Genomic DNA, 19,305 nt, shown 5'->3' with positions numbered 1-19,305 from the left:
TTTTCCTCAAAGGCTTGGCTGTATCTGGGGTGCGCTACATATAGAGTGCAGGATTCAGGAGTGCATTATGTACAGAGTGCAGGATTGTGTTATGCACAGAGTGCAGGGTTCAGGGGTGCGCCATGTACAGAGTGCAGGATTTAGGAGTGCCCTACATACAGAGTGCAGGGTTTAGGGGTGCATTATGTACAGAGTGCAGGATTGTGTTAGGCATAGAGTCCAGGGTTGGGGGGGGGGTGGTATGTATAGAGTGCAGGGTTTAGGGGTGCATTATGTACAGAGTGCAGGATTGTGTTAGGCATAGAGTCCAGGGTTGGGGGGGGTGCTATGTATAGAGTGCAGGGTTTAGGGGTGCATTATGTACAGAGTGCAGGATTGTGTTAGGCAAAGAGTACAGGGTTGGAGGGGGGGGTACGCTATATACAGAGTGCAGGGTTTAGAGCTGAACTACGTACAGAGTGCAGTTCCAGTGATGCCTTATTCAGAGTGCACAGTTCAGGGGTGCACTACGTATAAAGTGCAGAGTTCAGGAGTGCGTTATGTACAGAGTGTAGGATTGTGTTATGCACAGAGTGCAGGGTTCAGGGGTGTGCTATGTACAGAGTGCAGGGTTTAGGGGAACATTATGTACAGAGTGCAGAATTGTCCTATGCACAGAGTGCAGGGCTCAGGAGTGCGCTAGGTAAAGAGTGCAGTTCCAGTGATGCCCTATTCAGAGTGCAGGGTTTAGGGGTGCGCTACGTACAGAGTACAGGTTTTAGGGGTGCATTATGTACAGAGTTCAGGAGCCCGCTATGTACAGAGTGCAGTTCCAGTGATGCCCTATTCAGAGTGCAGTTTAGGGGTGCGCTATGTACAGAGCGCAAGATTGTGTTATGCACAGAGTGCAGGGTTCAGAGGTGCGCTATGTATAGAGTCATGGTTTAGGGGTGCGCTACATACAGAGTGCAGGGTTTAGGAGTGTACTACTACCCCAACCCCCCCCCCCCCCAAAACCATGGGTTTCAGGAAAGAAAGTTGCTTGATTCCTCCAGTGTTGATGCGGTAATCTCTCCTGCACAGCTGTTGTGTCCTCCCAGCGCGGGGGGGTACGGGAAGCTGTCTCTGCAGGGAGAACGCAGTGGCTAAAGCTTATGGCAATAATCAATGGTAAAATTTTGACATGCTATTTGTACCCAAATCGATCTATTTGTACCCAAATCGATCTATGGATCAACTTGAGTACAATCACCCTGGCCATAAATGGTTCGAATCTCAGCAGGTCCCTGCTGAACTGGCTGAGATTTCCCTCTCTTTGGAAAAACCTGAACTCATCATTGGAAAAGCTGTCCACATACTTTTGACCTATAGGAGTTGATTTACTAAAACTAGAGAGTGCAATATCTGGTGCAGCTGTAGGGTAAGGTAGCCAATCCACTTCTAACGTCACCTTGTTCAATTAAAGTGCTACTAAACCCACAACAGTAAAACAAGTCTGGGTATGCAGTAAATCATGCTTGTTATACTCACTGTGGAACCTGAGGGGTTAATCCTCTGCATTGAGTATAAAGGCTGTTTGATCCTGTATGCACAGATCCTCCACTTCTTCCACTGACTCCAAAACATGTCCGGATAAGACAGAGTTACCTGAGTCAGGCTGCACATGCTGTTTTTTTCTCTTGGGAGAGTGCATGTGATCAGCACAGAGCCAATCAGCACTGTCCAGACAGAGGGTCAGGGGTCCTGGATCCTGATAGGACAGCCAGTGCAGTGTGAAAACTCCTCCTACAAGCTTTAACCAGACACTGTTAGAAGTCACAAGATTGCTATATACTGCTGAGAAAAGTTATTTTGTTTATATTTACTAAAATGATTGCATTTCCATGTTCTGTGTTTGTGGGAGACCAAATATAGTGAATGCACGGTCCTGGGTTTAGTAACACTTTAACCACTTTCTGCCCACCGTATAATAGTAAAATGACGGTGGGTGGGGTGCACTCTTGTTCTGGGACGACGTCATATGACGGCGCCCAAGAACCAGTGCGCATAGCGCCGTTTGCGGCTGCACCGTGTTTCTAGGACACCCGATCTTGGTAAATAGAGGATGACGTGGATTTTTACCCATGTGATCGGCTGTGTCCAATCACAGCTAGTCACATGTAAACAAGGAAGTGCCATTTATCGGCTATTCTCTATAGTGTACGGCGAGGAGAACTGATCAGCGGCATCTCCTTGCAGAAGAGACCTGTACAGGTAATCAGGGCTATGATTACAGTACAGCCCCAGCAGTGCCCATCAGTGACACCAATCAATGCCCATCAGTGACACCAATTAGTGCCCATTAGTGATGCCAGTCAGTGCTGCCTTTCAGTGCCCATCAGTGACACCAATTAGTGCCCATCAGTGACACCAATTAGTGCCCATTAGTGATGCCAGTCAGTGCTGCTTTTCAGTGCCCATCAGTGACACCAATTAGTGCCCATAAGTGATGCCAGTCAGTGCTGCCTTTCAGTGCCCATCAGTGACACCAATTAGTGCCCATTAGTGATGCCAGTCAGTGCTGCCTTTCAGTGCCCATCAGTGACACCAATTAGTGCCCATTAGTGATGCCAGTCAGTGATGCCAGTCAGTGCTGCTTTTCAGTGCCCATCAGTGACACCAATTAGTGCCCATTAGTGATGCCAGTCAGTGCCTCCTTTCAGTGCCCATCAGTGACACCAATTAGTGCCCATTAGTGATGCCAGTCAGTGCTGCCTTTCAGTGCCCATCAGTGACACCAATTAGTGCCCATTAGTGATGCCAGTCAGTGCCTCCTTTCAGTGCCCATCAGTGACACCAATTAGTGCCCATTAGTGATGCCAGTCAGTGCCTCCTTTCAGTGCCCATCAGTGACACCAATTAGTGCCCATTAGTGATGCCAGTCAATGCTGCCTTTCAGTGCCCATCAGTGACACCAATTAGTGCCCATTAGTGATGTCAGTCAGTGCTGCCTATCAGTGCCCATCAGTGTGGCATATTGGTGCCCCATCATCAGCACACATCAGTGAAGGAAAAAAATGACTTATTTACAAAATTTACTGACAGAAACTAAGGCTCCATGTACACGAGACGCTGGAAATGCCCGTTTAGGAGCAGTTGGGCGTTTTTTTCAGAAGCCCCTGAACCCATCTACATCTTATCTTATCTGTCCATGTACACCAGGTCGTTTACAGTCATTTGCAGGCAGTTGCGTTCAGGGACTGTTTTTAGAACGCAATTATTTGCGTTCGAACGTGTGTTTCCCGGCATTTCAAACGCACAAACGCGCCCGAACGCGTCTGAGCGCGATGACCCGCGTTTAGCGTTCGCGTTTTTCCATTTTAAAGGGGAATCATTTTTTTTACCTCTAGGAACGCTTCTAAACACAAACGCCCGCAAACGCCGCTAAACGCCCGCTAAACGCGGGTACAAACGCGACCGAACGGACGTTTCAAACGTCCTAAAAATTCCAGCATTCAAAGGGACTTTTAACAACGTCCCGTGTACATGGAGCCTAAGAAAAAACTTTTTTGTTTCAAAGTTTTCGGTCTTTTTTTTTTCCTTTAGCAAAAAATAAAAAACCCAGCAATGATTAAATACAACCAAAAGAAAGCTCTATTTGTGTGGAAAAAAATGATAAAAATTTCATTGGGGTACAGCGCTGCATGACCGCGCGATTGTCATTCAAAATGTGACAGCGCTGAAAGCTTAAAATTGGCCTGGGCAGAAAGGGGGTAAATGTGCCCAGAAGGCAAGTGGTTAAGCTTTGACTAAAACACCTGGCATCTGATTGGTTTATATGCAATGCTGCACCAGATTTTGCACCTCAAAAGGGTACAAAAGTACAGCACAAGGTTTGGGTATTTTCCAATATGTATTTACTCTCATCACTTCTCATAACCTACTTGTCCAGGGTGGTGCTAGAAGATCCAGCTTATAGCTTCACGTTCTCCATTTCCACGTTCTTTCACGCTCCACGTGCTCCACGTTCTCCGACAGGTTACCGTCTATAAAAGAGAAAAGGAGAATATTATGGCATAGGGTACAGTAGATAGATGGTATAATCAAAACGACTATAAGGCTGCATTCACATGTCGGTGTATGGATCGCGGGCAGAATCGCTGCGATTCCGCCCGTGACCTGAAGATCATTGCAAATCGCGGGACGCCTGTGCGTTGCCCGTGATTTGCAATAGCACCCCAAACACTGAGCGATGCTGCCGAATTGCGGTAACATCGCGCAAAAAAAAATCGCGGGACGCATTACGCCCAAAAAAGTACAAGAGCTTCTTTGGAGCGTATTGCGTCCCGCGATTTTTTTTGCGCGATGTTACCGCGATTCGTCAGGTGGAAATCGCGGCAACATCGCTCAGCGTTTGGGGTGCTATTGCAAATCACGGGCAACGCACAGGCGTCCCGCGATTTGCAATGATTTCCGATTCTGCCCGCGATCCATACGCTGACATGTGAATGCAGCCTAAGAGGAAAACAGAGGAGGGCTTGCTGACAAGCCTGGCATACTGAAAACCATAGGCCAAGGAAGGCGCTGACTTGAATAAACAAAATATATACAACATAGAACACAAATAAATAAGTCAAGAAAATTTGATTGCAATGCATGCAACCAACTTTAGTTCACATGAACTCTTAGCTCAGCCTAGATTACTGTATAGGGCAGCCTTTCTCAACCTTTTCAACACAGAGGAACCCTTGAAACAAATTTCTGGTCTCTAAGAACCCCTGCTAAAAATTAAAAATCTACAACTCATGACACATTAGTGTGACAGTCAAAGGGAAGAATGCTCCTAACTAGGGATCGACCGATTATTGGCAAAGCCGATATATCGAGGGCCGATATGCACTTTGCCCAATATATCGGAATCGGCCACCAAGGTGACCGATATTTCGGGAAAGTGTTGTACCGGAGTGATGCCTGCAGCTAGAGGCATCACCCCGTTACCGGCGTTCATAGCCGACGGTCGGCTGTCTTGTAATGACAACTGATGCGGCTGAGAAGCCACTCGGCTGTCATTACAAGAAGCGGGAGGGGACGTCCGTGCCCCTCCTGCCGCCTTCCGTGACTCACCCGGGTCTCCCATCCCACGAGAGTCCCGGGCAACCAACCTGCACGGCTACCAAAGACCCGATCAAAGCCACATTCAGCTCTGATCGGGTCTCCATGTAAAAACCCGGAAGTGATGTAATGGCGTTTTGAATGCTTTTAAGTGCAGAGGAGGGGTTTGGGGGTCTTTTAGACCCCCAGATCCCTCCACAAGAGTACCTGTCAAGTGATAAAAATAAAAAAAATGTTTAAATGTATGAAAATATCAGCCAATATCAGCCGACACCGATATACAATGGCCAAAATATCGGTATCGGCAACGAAAAACCGATATCGGTCGATCACTACTCCTTACTCTTGTCATATTGGGGAAGAATTCCCCCTTACAGATAGCTAAAAGGAACAATGGTGTCATTAGGAACTTATCAGGGAGGCAGAAATTGCCCATTGTTTAAGCGACCTCAGGAGGGACCCTAGTTGAGAAACCCTGGTATAGGGACTGACTATGTCACACATTATGTCACCTGAGCCACATTGGTAGTAGAGTTGAAATCTCAAAGCCAAGAAAAATAATAACGGTCACTTGGGGGCCAGACCTGCAAATTGTGACTCAAAGTGGTTGTAAACCTCAGACATGAAATATGAACAAAGCATATCCTTCTATAGTGTGTACTTGTTTCAATCCAGAGCACTAACGCCCCGTACACACGTACCGATTGTCGCCCGTAAATATTCGGCCAACGTCCGATCGGCCGATTGTCGGCTTGTTAGTATGATGCTTCCGACAACCGACTGCGACTTTTCGGCCGAACAAAATCTGGTGTGCATGCTATAAAATTTTTGTTGGCCGTCACCAGAACGGCCGATTGTTCGTCAGTCAGTACAGATTTTGGCCGACAACAGTCACATGAGCAAGACTGGGCATGCTCAGAGAAGAAAAAACACATGACATCACTGAAGTTGGTTTCTGTCGGCCAACAAAAGTCCAGTGCAAGTGTAGAGCACATTTCAACCAACAAACAACACTGGACAAAAGATGGCCGATCGTTCGGCCGACAATCGGTACGTGTGTACGGGGCTTAAGTGTCATTTCTGTCTGCTGTCTCCTTTCCCTTGCTATCAGCATGAATAATTTCTGACAAGTTTTCCTGACACCAAGAGAAAAATGGTGACAGGGAGAAGGGACCTCCAGCAGCTTGATATACTCTGCTCTGTTTCCGTGTGGAGGGGTGTGTGTGTCTCTTCCCTCCAATCAGCTCTCTTCACTGAGCCCTGCAGAGTGTAAATTAAGCTCTCTGCCCCATTTTTTTTCTGACAGCTCATACAAGCTTTATAAATTCTGGATTTTGAACAGATGTAGAGACAAGAAGACTGCAGATAAAGAGGTACAACTTATGCGGGAGGATTTGTTTCGTCTCTGTGTATCACCTGAGGCCAGTCACTTCACTGGGTATGTGGAAGGGTTTACAACCACTTTGTTTCCCACTGTTTTTTTTTCTTCTTCCATGGTCCGTTAAATGTTCTACCACACTTCCCCTCCAAACTATTTGTCTAACTTGCCTCTAAAAATGCATTCAAATTCATCGCTGGCCCTCCATCTCTAGTTTTGGATAGAGTAGGGAAATGTGAGGACCCCGCCCAGGTTTTAATTACCTGTGTACCAGCTGGAAAGCTTCACCCTCTCTATGCGCCCTGGTGACCATTGTCAAGGGAACTAAAAGTTATGGGAAATAAAAACTGTTACAGCTAAACTGTAAGTGGAACAGGGGGCGAGGGGAAATCTTTGGATGGGACACCTGTTCCAGTAATAACTATCTCTTCCAGAACATTGGAGGTCCACAGGAGCAAACACTGAACACAGCCAGAGACAAGGAAGATTAAAGCCTCGTACACACGCAACGAATTTCCGCCGACCGGTCGTCCATCTTTTGTCCAGAGTGGTGTGTGTTGGTTGGAATGTGCTCTAGACTGCACACAATTTTTCCCACACGACAGAATTCTACTTCAGAAGTGATGTCATGTGTTGGATTGCTTTCTATGTGTTCTTTCATCTCTGAGCATGCCTAGTCTTGCTCATAAGATTTTTCCCCATCGAAATCTGTAATAATGAGACGAAAATCGGACGTGTTTTGACGGTGGACAAAAATTTTATAGCCTGCACACCAGGATTTTTTTGGCCGAAAAGTCGGAGTCGGTTGTCGGAAGCATCATACTAACAAGCCGAAAATCGACAGATCGGTCGTCGGACGAAACTTCCCGGCCGAATTTCGACTCGTGTGTACGGGCCTTTACACTCCCAGAGGAATTGGAATCTCAGCCAACTTGAGGGAAAGAATTAACTTTAACAGCAGTATTTCAAACAGAGGGAAGTGGAAGGGTAGGGATTTACGCTTTTCTTTTGCAGGTAGAGCTTTGGGGCCAATTTTATTTATTTGACCTTTCCAACCTGTTTATGGTTCCAAAACCAAATGGAGATGACTGGCTTATTCTCCACCTCAAAATTTCCCGAAAAGTACAAAATTCAGGATGGAGTCCTTCCCCGTCAGTGATTGCTTCACGTTATCAAGGGAACTTTCTGCTTTAAGTGGACATCAGGGATGCATACGATCACATTCCGTTTTTCGAGCCTCCACAATGATTTCTGCTTTTTGCAGTGAATGATCGCCACTAACAATTTGTGCGGTTGTGCTACTGTCTGTCCTATGCTTTGAGTGTGTCCAGCAAATTGTTGGGGCCGGTCCTGGGGTTGTTGAGAGCCCGTGAGATCCCCTATTGTGGAAAATGTGGGCAACTTGCTTCTTCAAGGGCAATCATGTTGGCGACAGATGTGCAGCGTACAGATGACGGTGGAGGTCCAGGAGAGGTTCAGCTGGTTCCAAACTGTTAGAAAGTGGCTTTGATTCAATAACAATGCCAGGAATATTTGGGGTTTGTACTGGATAAATCTCAGGCACAGATATTTCTTCTGCAAGCAAAAAACTTCTGTCTCTTCGAGCCCAGGTGGAATCTCTCAGGATGCTGAAGAGTCCCTCGATACGGACTTGCATTGGGGTGTTGGGAGGTAGCCACCTTTGAAGAGATCCCCTATAAACAGTTTTACTCCAGTGCTCTGCGGCACAAAATCCTGGGTGGTATGGAACAAGTGTTTGGAGTGCTTGGATCGGCCAATGCACATGAACCAAAAGATCAGAGCATCGCCCAAATACTGGTGATCCATGCAGATGCTGGAGACAAGAAAATGCTTTCTTCTATTGCAGTGGAAGTCCTGACAGAGGATGCCAGCCTTTTCGACTGGAGAACCGTGCAGTTCAGATAACGTGGAAATGGCCAATCAACGGCATGGAACGTTGAACGTCGGACATGCCACAACAATCAATCAACAAGAAGAAACAAGAAGTAATTTTCCAGCGTGGAAAATTTGAAAGTGGATTTTCTTAGTCATCAATGGTTGAACCCAGGGGAATGGACCCTTTACCTGGAGGTATTTTCTGAGATTTGTTTGTTTTGGGGGGGGGGGATGTCAGAGATGGATCTCTTGGCATCCAAATTCAACAAGCTGGACGGGTTTGTGTCCTGCACCAGGGATCCTCTGGCCACATTGGTGATTCCTCAGAAGAATGTGGTATGCAGACATTGTGAATCTTTTGGTAGACAAGCCATGGGCCGTAAGTGGACATCAGGGATGCCGACTATCACATCTTGTTTTTCCTGCCTCATCAATGATTTCTGAATTGTGCAGTGGAGGCTCGCCACTAACAATTTGTGCTGTTGCCCTACGGTCTGTCCAAGGCTTCCATGGTGTCCACCAAGGTGTTGAAGCCAATTCTTGGGAGACTGCTGGATCCCCATCCTGAGATACATGGACAACTTGCTTCTTCAAGGACAATCACATCGGCGACTGATGTGCAGCGTATAGATGATAGTGGAGATCCTGGAGAGGTTTGGCTGGGTCCCAAGCCTTTAGAAGGTGGCTTTGGTTCCATCCCAATGCCAGGAATATTAGGACACATTGGTGACTCCTCAAAAGAATGTGGTATGCAGATATTGTGGATCTTTTGAAAAACAAGCTGTGGGCTCTTCATGATCCCCCGGATTTGTCTCAAGGTCTGCTATTCCATCCTGCTTTACATTCGCTGGCTTTGGCCAAATTACTGTTGAGACCCAGGGTATGAGAGAAAGAGGAGCGTCAGATACCAGGGTCAACCTTCAGGAGGGCTTACTGTCGTACATGGAAGGCTTATTTCACAAGGTGTTAAGCACAAAAAATCCACCCTAGAATGTAGCCTAGAGTATGCCCCACAACCCTTCTCAAGAGATGGGTCTAGAGATGTCCTTGGCCTTGAGCACCATCAAGGGACAGATCTCCGCATCAGCTGCACTTTTTCAGAGGCCCATTGCATCTCATTAGAAATGTGCATGAGAAAACAATTTGTTTAATTTCGTCTCAGGTTCAATCATTTCGATTCATCATATTTGTTCAGTTTCAGAATTAATTTTGTATAGTCCTTGTTCCCAATCGATTCATATTTTTGGAAGTTATTTTGGAAGATTGGGATTCATTCCTTATGTTTCCATTATGACATTGAATTGCAACTTGCTTGTGACTTCAATGTTAGATGCGACTTTGGCCAAACATAACGATACGATAACTGTGACACATATTATTGAACTTGCAAAACCCTATGGAGTCGCAAACAAATTAATTTGTTTTCATTATAATTTATTTTGGATTAGTCAAAATGTCTTACTATTGTGATTCAGAGAATTGAATACATCCAAATAAGTAAAATTTCGCCTGAATTTAGATCCGTAAGGTAACGAATGGTACATGTCTATTGTCTACATCTCATTCCTTGATCAAATCTTTGTTCAGGGCATCTCTCGATTGTTGCTCCTGAGCACTTATTTTTTCTGCATGGGACCATAACATGATTTTGTTGGAGTGGTTGTCCTCTCCTCTTGAGCCCCTCTGATAGATTCCCTTAATGCTTCTTAAAGCAGGACATCACCCAAAAGGGGAAATTCTGCTTTTCCCCCTCCCCTCCTCACAAATATTTGGAATGTTTTTTTTTTTTTTGGGGGGGGGGGTAGGGGTACCTAAAATTTAACAGGTACCCGTTCCCACTTCCAGGCAGATCACTGCGGTGACCTGAGCGGAATTTTAGCCTCCGCCTCCTTCCCCCCACAGCCTCTTGGGACATGTCACAGGTCCCAGGAGACTGCGGGATAATTTTACGGAGCGCACCCAGCTGTTAAGCCGCAAGGAGTCACAGTCAGCTACCCACATTTAAGATGCCAGTTTCTGGACCCAAAGGCCAGCAAAGAGCCGGGTCCGCTAATCACAGGCACTGAGACATTTCCTGATGTGTGCCGATGCAGATCCGGAAACGTCTCACTGCCTGAGATTACAGAGTGCAGTGTCGGCTTCCTGGCAGGATCGGGCATGTGGGAACTCAAACACGCCCAAGCCCATCTGTAATGGTCATAGGGTTGCCACCTCATCCCTTTAAACCAGGACACATATGAATTACACAGGTTCTGAGGCTGATATAATACAGATAAGGCACCAGGTGAGTTTAATTACCACCTTAATCAGCCACAGAACCTGTGTAATTAATGTGTCCTGGTTTAACCACTTGCTGACCGCTCGTATGGCTCGGCTGCGCGAAAACCTGTACAGTGATCCACGGGAGCGACCCTGGGGGCGTGTGTAATTATTGTGTGTCCTGGTTTAAAGGGATGAGGTGGCAACCCTAAGTGATAACCATTAGACCACAGCATCAGGAAAAGCTGCATGAACGCAACCCTCTTCCCAAAACCGTTTCACGACAAAAAGCTGTATGTGCGAGGCTCTCCAACACTCTGCCCTAAACACGAATGCTTAGTTAACCCGCACATTCCTGTTTATACCAGAAGCTGGGACAAAAGGCACCGCAAGTGGGTGGGATCCTACTATTCGGTAATGCCCATTGCCTGGGAAAAACATCACCGACTTTTTGTTTGGTCGAGGACCAGCTTTCCGATGAGACGCCACCTCCTGTGCCCACGCTTACTCCTGTGTCCAACACTAGGTGAAGGTGCAGGGCGAGTTAAGCAAGTGTCTTTTTTCAGCTGTGTCCACGCCTATGGTGGAGGTCAGCCACACCTCCTGACCTTTGACCTCTGAGATCACACCTCCTGACCTTTGGGGTTGGTCCATAACCCATGTCCCAAGTCCACACTCTCTTCTGTGTCTGTACCAGCAAAACCCTAACCCTAACTCGTTATAACCCCTAACCCAAACCCTAACTCTAACCCCAACTCTAACCTTAACGCCTAAACCAAACCATAAACCCTAACTCTAACCTTTAAACCAAACCCTAAGCCTAACCCAAAAACCAAACCCTAACCCCTAAACCAAACCCTAACCCTAACATTAACGCCTAAACCAAACCCTAACTCTAACCCCTAAACCAAACCCTAACCATGACCAAACCCTAACGCCTAAACCAAACCCTAACTCTAACCCCAACTCTAACCTTAACGCCTAAACCAAACCATAAACCCTTACTCTAACCTTTAAACCAAACCCTAAGCCTAACCCAAAAACCAAACCCTAACCGTAACCAAACCCTAACCCTAACATTAACGCCTAACTCTAACCCCTAAACCAAACCTTAACCATAACCAAATGTTATGTGAATAAAGCCGGCACACGAAAAGTCTTCTTCCAAGTAAAATACTTTATTCCAACATGGATAGCGGTGACAACATGACAAATGCTGACACCTTTCGGCTTTTTCGCCTTCCTCATAGCATGCGTAGAAGGCGTAAAGCCGAAACGCATCAGCATTTGTCATGTTGTCACCGCTATCCATGTTGGAATAAAGTATTTTACTTGGAAGAAGACTTTTCGTGTGCCGGCTTTATTTACATAACATTTGGTTTGGACGTTCAGCCTGAGCACCGACACTTAGCTCTTTATCTTCCCACAGTGCGGTGGAGCTAGGGTGAGTTACTGTTTTGAACCATAACCAAACCCTAACCCAAACCCTAACTCTAACCCCTAAACCACACCCTAACCCTAACATTAATGCCTAAACCAAACCCTAACCCCTAAACCAAACCCTAAACCAAACCCTAACCCTAGCCAAACCCAAACCCTAACCTTAACGCCTATACCAAACCCTAAACCCTAACCTTAACCCCTAAACCAAAACCTAACCATAACCAAACCCTAAACCAAACCCTACCCCTAACGCCTAAACCAAACCCTAACCCTAACGCCTAAACCAAACCCTAACCAAACCCTAACCCTAACGCCTAAACCAAACCCTAACTCTAACCCCTAAACCACACCCTAACCCTAACATTAATGCCTAAACCAAACCCTAACCCCTAAACCAAACCCTAACCCTAAACCAAACCCTAACCAAGCCCAAACCCTAAACCAAACCCTAACCTTAACGCCTAAACCAAACCCTAACTCTAACCCCTAAACCAAACCCTAACCTTAATGCCTAAACCAAACCCTAACTCTAACCCCTAAACCAAACCCTAACTCTAACCCCTAAACCAAACCATAACCCTAACCTTAACGCCTAAACCAAACCCTAAACCCTAACTCTAACCCCTAAACCAAACCAAACCCTAACTCTAACATTAACGCCTAAACCAAACCCTAACCCCTAAACCAAACCATAACCCTAAACCAAACCCTAACCCCTATACCAAACCCTAACATTAACGCCTAAACCAAACCCTAACTCTAACCCCTAAACCACACCCTAACCCTAACATTAATGCTTAAACCAAACCCTAACCCCTAAACCAAACCCTAACCCTAGCCAAACCCAAACCCTAACCTTAACGCCTATACCAAACCCTAAACCCTAACCTTAACCCCTAAACCAAAACCTAACCATAACCAAACCCTACCCCTAAACCAAACCCTAACCTTAACGCCTAAACCAAACCCTAACTCTAACCCCTAAACCACACCCTAACCCTAACATTAATGCCTAAACCAAACCCTAACCCCTAAACCAAACCCTAACCCTAAACCAAACCCTAACCAAGCCCAAACCCTAATTTTAACGCCTAAACCAAACCCTAACCATAACCAAACCCTAAACCAAACCCTAACCCCTAAACCAAACCCTAAACCCTAACCCTAACCCCTAAACCAAACCCTAAACCCTAACTCTAACCCCTAAACCAAACCCTAACTCTAACATTAACCCCTAAACCAAACCATAACCCTAAACCAAACCCTAACATTAACCCCTAAACCTAACCCCTCTTCGCAGGAAGACGACGATTTGTCCAGACGTATTGCAGGAGAATGCAAAAGGTAAATTTCACCAATGAACATCCAACCTTCACATTAATAGAGAAGCAGAAAAATGATTTGTTGAGGTGACATGACCTCCCCTCCCCCGTCTCACAGAAAGTGCTGGAACCGCCTCATCCCTTTAATCCAGGACACACAGTAATCACACAGGATCTGAGGCTGATATAATACAGAAAAGGCACCAAGTGAGTGTAATTAGCACCTTAATCAGCCCCAGAATCTGTGTAATTAATGAGTGTCCAGGTTTAAAGGGATGAGGTGACAACCTTAGCTGGGACCCCCTCCTGTCATAATAAGAAGACAATATTACCTCCTCCTCAGTGCACACAGCACTCCTCTGCACAGCCTCACACCTCTATCAGCAACTAGAAAACAAGAGAAGAACTCTGCTAATTTTCCTGGTTTCCTGACTGAGCTGCAAGAAAATGGCGGCGCACCTCCCCTGCTCCCCCTTTCCTCCCACTGCGCGCGCGCGTTACCATAGCAACCCGTCACAGGGTGGCCCGAGGAGATGAACAAAAGACTTTGACACAGAAACCACGCCTACTAGTCGGCTTCACGCCCACCAGCCGCTAGAGGAGTAACACTCCTACCAAAGACTTTTCCCTGCAGACGAGCGGCGGCCATTTTCTCAGCGTTGTTATGGACAGATTTGAAAAAAATATTCTGAATTTTAAAAGCGGACCATGTCTGTCCTATTATTATTAGCTATATTAAGTTACATATGCTAGTTATTTCTTAATAATGTAAATAAAGAGAGTTAGACAGAGGGGGGTTGGATGGAAGGCGGCCATTTTATCGTAGCCCAAGAGGAAAAAAAAAAAGAGTAGCTCTTAAAATTCGAAGAAACTTCCTGGATAGGAGTGACCAGAGGGGAAGAGGTAATAATGGTTCCTGTTATGAGAGGAGGTAGAGAGAAGGATGTCCAAGCACTTTATATGGGGTTACCCAAAGGGCCATGTTTACATCTGAAGGTGTGGATGTGAGAATGCAGCTAGCTGCTTGTCTAGCATTGTTTTTTATCTTCTCCCAAGATCATTAAAGACAGCCAGACCCAGGTGTGATACTATTCTACAATACTCTGTCCTGCTATTTTATATTTTTTTCTATTTGTTTTCATTTTTATTTGACTGTGAACTTTGTACTGCAGAAGTTATTTAATGAACAAACCTGGAATACGGAAAAAAAAACAAACCTATTTGTACAGAAACCCGGATTTCCAGCCTTTATTTCAAGTTTGGAGTGGGACGTCAATTATGGCGAGCCAGCCGGGCCTCACATCACCGGGTAAGAGGAGGCTTTCATTTCTTGTAAAGGAGAGAAGAGTACAGTAAAACCTTGGATTGCGAAGCGTAATTCGTTCCGGAAACATGCTTGTAATACAAAGCACTCTTATATAAAAGCGAATTTCCCCATAAGAAATAATATATAATTATTTATAATTAATTATTATAATTATTATATAATAATAATATATAATATTATTATTATAAATAAAGAAACTCAACGAGTTACGTTATTCACTGCTGGTTTGGAGTCAAGTAGGGTCTCCATACATTCTGTATATTCCTGATACTAAGGCTGCTTGGTGTACTGGGTGGGCAGACTGGGATTGGGGGGGAGCAAGTGTTTATTTTTCTTTTATTGTCTGTTGATCCCCCCCCCCCCCATTTTTGCTGTTGCTTTTGACTGTGTGTTGACTCTCTTTTTTTTTTTTATGTACTTTTTTAACCGCTTGCCGACCGCCGCACGACGATTTACATCGGCAGTCAGCCCCTCACAGGCAAAGCGACGTCGCTAGCCTGTGAGGGTCTTGGGAGCGAGCGCGCGCCGCCACGGACCCCCCCCCCCCCCCGCGCGTGTGACCGCCGCCCCCTATGTCCGCCGGTCACTCGCAATCGTCCGTTACACCGGGAGAAAGGCAGGCGGCTAATGTAAACAAAGCCGCCTGTCATTCTCCCCTGTGTATGAATGGTGATCATACGGTTCTACTATGTAGGACTGTTGATCACTGTTCATACAGCTCAAGCCACAGCCAATCACAGTTAGAATCACGCCCCTAGGACACACTTAACCCCTCCTTCTCCAATAAAGCTAACCCCTTCCCTGCCAGTGTAATTTTACAGTAACAGTGCATATGTATAGCACTGATTACTGCAGTAATGTCACTGGTAACCCCAAAAGTGTCAGTCAAGGGTCCGATCTGTCCGCCCCAATGTCGCAGTCCCGCAAAAAAAAATCGCAGATCGCCGCCATTACGCGTTAAAAAAAAAACAACAAAAATGACAAAAATCTTTCCCTTAGTAAATGCAATAACTTTTGCGCAAACCAATCAAAATACGCTTTTTGCGATTTTTTTTTTTTTTTTTTTTTTTTTTTTTTTTTTTACCAAACATTTAAAAAAAAAAAAAAAAATGTTAAAAAATTTTGATTTTTACATTTTTTTGGGGGGGGGGGAATTTCATAAAAAAAAAATGTGAAAAATATTGTTATTTTTGCAAAATTGACGCTCTTTTTTTGTTTATAGCGCATGATCAAAAAATCGCACAGGTGATCAAATACCACCAAAAGAAAGCTCTGATTGTGGGAAAAAAAAGGTCGCCAAATTTGTTTGGGTACAGCATCGCACGACCGCGCAATTGTCCGTTAAAGTCACGCAGTGCCGAATCGCAAAATACCCCCTGGTCGGAATGGGGGTAAAATCTTCCGGGGCTTAAAGTGGTTAAAGCTAAGTTCACATGTAGGCGTTTTTGGGGAGTTTTTGGGGAGTTTTTCTGCTCTAGGATCAGCTCAAAAAACGCCCAACAAGACAAATCCTTTTCATTTCAATGGCCCCTGTTCACATCTGAGCGTTTTGACGTTTTCAGCAAAACGCCCAACGCTCAAAAAAGTACATGAGCTTCTTTTTGGGCAGATTACAGGCGTTTTTATTTTTTTCCATTGGTTACTAGTCAACCTAAAAACGCCTGAAAAAAACGCAAAAAAAACACCTGTAAATAGCAACGCCAAGATGTGAACGTAGCCTAATAATTTTCAAAAAAAAAAGAAATAATGGAAACTCAGATGATTCCTTCCACAACCATAGTTACATAGTTAGTGAGGTTGAAAAAAGACATCAGTCCATCCAGTTCAACCTATGATGTGTGTGTGTGTTTGCTTTTATATTCATAAATCCTTCAGTTTATAGTCCCTATAAAAAGATTATAGCAGTGTGATTGGTTGTGTAACCATAAAATGTCCATCCACAAATGACGGCCTCCACATGGGGATTAGAAGCAAAATCCAGCAGGAGCTACCGAGTATAAAAGAGAAGAGAGGGCGCCTCTAAGTGTAGCAATATGGGGACATTTATCCACTTCAATACAGGGCACTTTCACCCCCTTCCTGCCCAGGCCAATTTTCAGCTTTTAACGCTGTTGCATTTTGAATGACAATTGCGCGGTCATGCAACACTGTACCTACACCAAATTTATGTCATTTTCCCCCCACAAATAGAGCTTTCTTTTGGAGGTATTTGATCACCGCAAGTTTTTTTTTCTTTTTTGCTAAACAAATAAGAAAAAGACCGAAAAGTTTGAAAAAAAAAAAAAAAAGTTTTTTTGTTTATGCTATACAATTTTGTAAATAAATAAGTTTTTTCCTGCACTGATGAGGAGGCACTGATTGGGCGGCACTGATAGGTAGCACTGATATGCAGAATTGGTGGGCACTGATAGGCGGCACTGCTGGGCACTGATAAGCGGCATTGATGGGCACTGATAGGCGGCACTGATTGGCACTGATGGGCGGCACTAGTGGGCAATAATGGGCACTGATAGGCGGCACTGATGGGTGGCACTAGTGGGCAATAATGGGCACTGGTGGGCGGCACTGATAGATGGCAATGATGGGCACTGGTGCACAGCACTGATGGGGAGGGCACTGGCGGGCAGCACTGATGGGGAGGGCACTGGGGGGCTCCCTGAGCCCTGATTGCCATCCCTGGTGGCCATGTTGGGCATCCCTGGGGTCATGGGTGGGCATCCCTGGTGGTTCTAGTGGCACCCCCCCCCCCGAGGGTCTGCACTGGTAATCAATTATCTGATTATCAGTGCAGACCCCCCCTAACAGGGGAGCCGCAGATCGGCTCTCCTTTACTCGTGCCTGTCAGGCACGTACTGAGGAAAGCCGATCAACGACTCTTCCTGTGTACTATGTGACCAGCCATGATTGGACACGGCTGTTTACAAGGTAAAGAGCCTACGTCAGTAGGCTCTTTACCGAGATCGGAGATGTGGTGTGTCAGTGTGACACGCCGCATCACCGATCGCCGCTCTGCGCGCTCCCCGGGGGCGCACAGAGTGCATTATCCTGCCGCCGTCATATGACGTCCGGTCAGGATAATGCAACACACTTTCCCGCCGTCAATCGCCTATAGGGCGGGCGGGATTTGGTTAACGAAGGTTCAATATTTAGCAACTCACATGGTTGATGATTAAAAGAGGTACATCTAAGTATGCAGGCATCCGGGGTAAAGTTGTCCACATAGACCATCTTCCGCCCCGCCGGCTCTCACTGCCGTTAGTCTGCAGTAGTGACCGGGAAGACTACCCTGCAGTAGAGCGATCTGAAAGTGAGGCTCGAAGCGCTCGTGGAGCGCAGTTTGGAAGGGATGACATTGATGGCGGTCAGGAGGGCGGTCTATGTGGACAGCTTTACCCCGGATGCCTGCATACTTAGTTGTGCCTGTTGTAATCATCAACCATGTGAGTTGCTAAATGTTGTACCTTCAATAAATGGAACCATATTGCTACACTTAGAGGCGCCCTCTCCGCTCTTTTATACTTAGTTGTGACATGACGCTACTTGTACATCAAGACATCGCTTGTTTATCAAGTCACAATTTATAAAAGATCTTTGCTTGTTTTGCACAACGCTCTCAATCCAAGGTTTTACTGTATTGAGGATCCCCTAGATCAGTGATGGCGAACCCCGGCACCCCAGATGTTTTTGAACTACTTTACCCACGATGCTCAACTACACTGCAGAGTGCATGAGCATCATGGGAAATGTAATTCCAAAACATCTGGGTTGCCAAGGTTCGCCATCACTGATCTAGATACACATATCCTCTGATATAAAGACATAGAAACAATGTATTCAGTCAGTGTGTGTGTTTCCTACAGATGGATCCAGTAACAGAAATCCCCCAGAGAGATCTCCCCGTCCTCTGTATTCCCGGGACTCCACACAGGAGGATCACAGGATTCCGTGGGAGGACCAGGTAGATGGAATACTTTTCTGTAGAATAATACAATGTACAGTGTCTTGAAAAAGTATTCATACCCCTTGAAATTTTCCACCTTTTTATGTTACAGCCAAAAACGTAAATGTCATTTATTGGGATTTTATGCGATAGACCAACACAAAGCGGCACATAATTGTGAAGTGGAAGGAAAATGATAAATGGTTTTCAAAATTTTTTACATATAAATATATGAAAAGTGTGGCGTGCATTTGTATTCACCCCCTTTTTACTCTGATACCCCTAACTAAAATCTAGTGGAACCAATTGCCTTCAGAAGTCACCTAATTAGTAAATTGAATCCACCTGTGTGTAATATAATCTCAGTATAAATACAGCTGTTCTGTGAAGCCCTCAGAGGTTTGTTAGAAAACCTTAGTGAAAAAAAACAGCATCATGAAGGCCAGGGAACACACCAGGCAGGTCAGGGATAAAGTTGTGGAGAAATTTAAAGCAGGGTTAGGTTATAAAAAAATATCCCAAGGTTTGAAAATCTCACAGAGCGCTGTTCAATCCATCATCCGAAAATGTAAAGAGAGTGACACAGCTGAAAACCTACCAAGACATGGCCGTCCACCTAAACTGACCGGCCGGGCAAGAAGAGCATTCATCAGAGAAGCAGCCAAGAGGC

The 19,305-nt window shown here is 45.5% G+C and overlaps 1 protein-coding gene across 1 annotated transcript in view; it reads left to right on the top strand.

Annotated features, from left to right (window-relative positions):
• LOC309564357 (uncharacterized protein) overlaps positions 1–19,305 on the top strand; it is a 1,447,080-nt gene that overhangs the window by 494,569 nt on the left and 933,206 nt on the right. The window lies entirely within an intron of this gene.

Source organism: Pelophylax lessonae, assembly GCF_965119305.1.
Source record: "Pelophylax lessonae genome assembly, chromosome: 9".
In the NCBI taxonomy this organism is placed as follows: Eukaryota; Metazoa; Chordata; class Amphibia; order Anura; family Ranidae; genus Pelophylax; species Pelophylax lessonae.
This window is presented reverse-complemented; position numbering and strand designations above follow the sequence as displayed.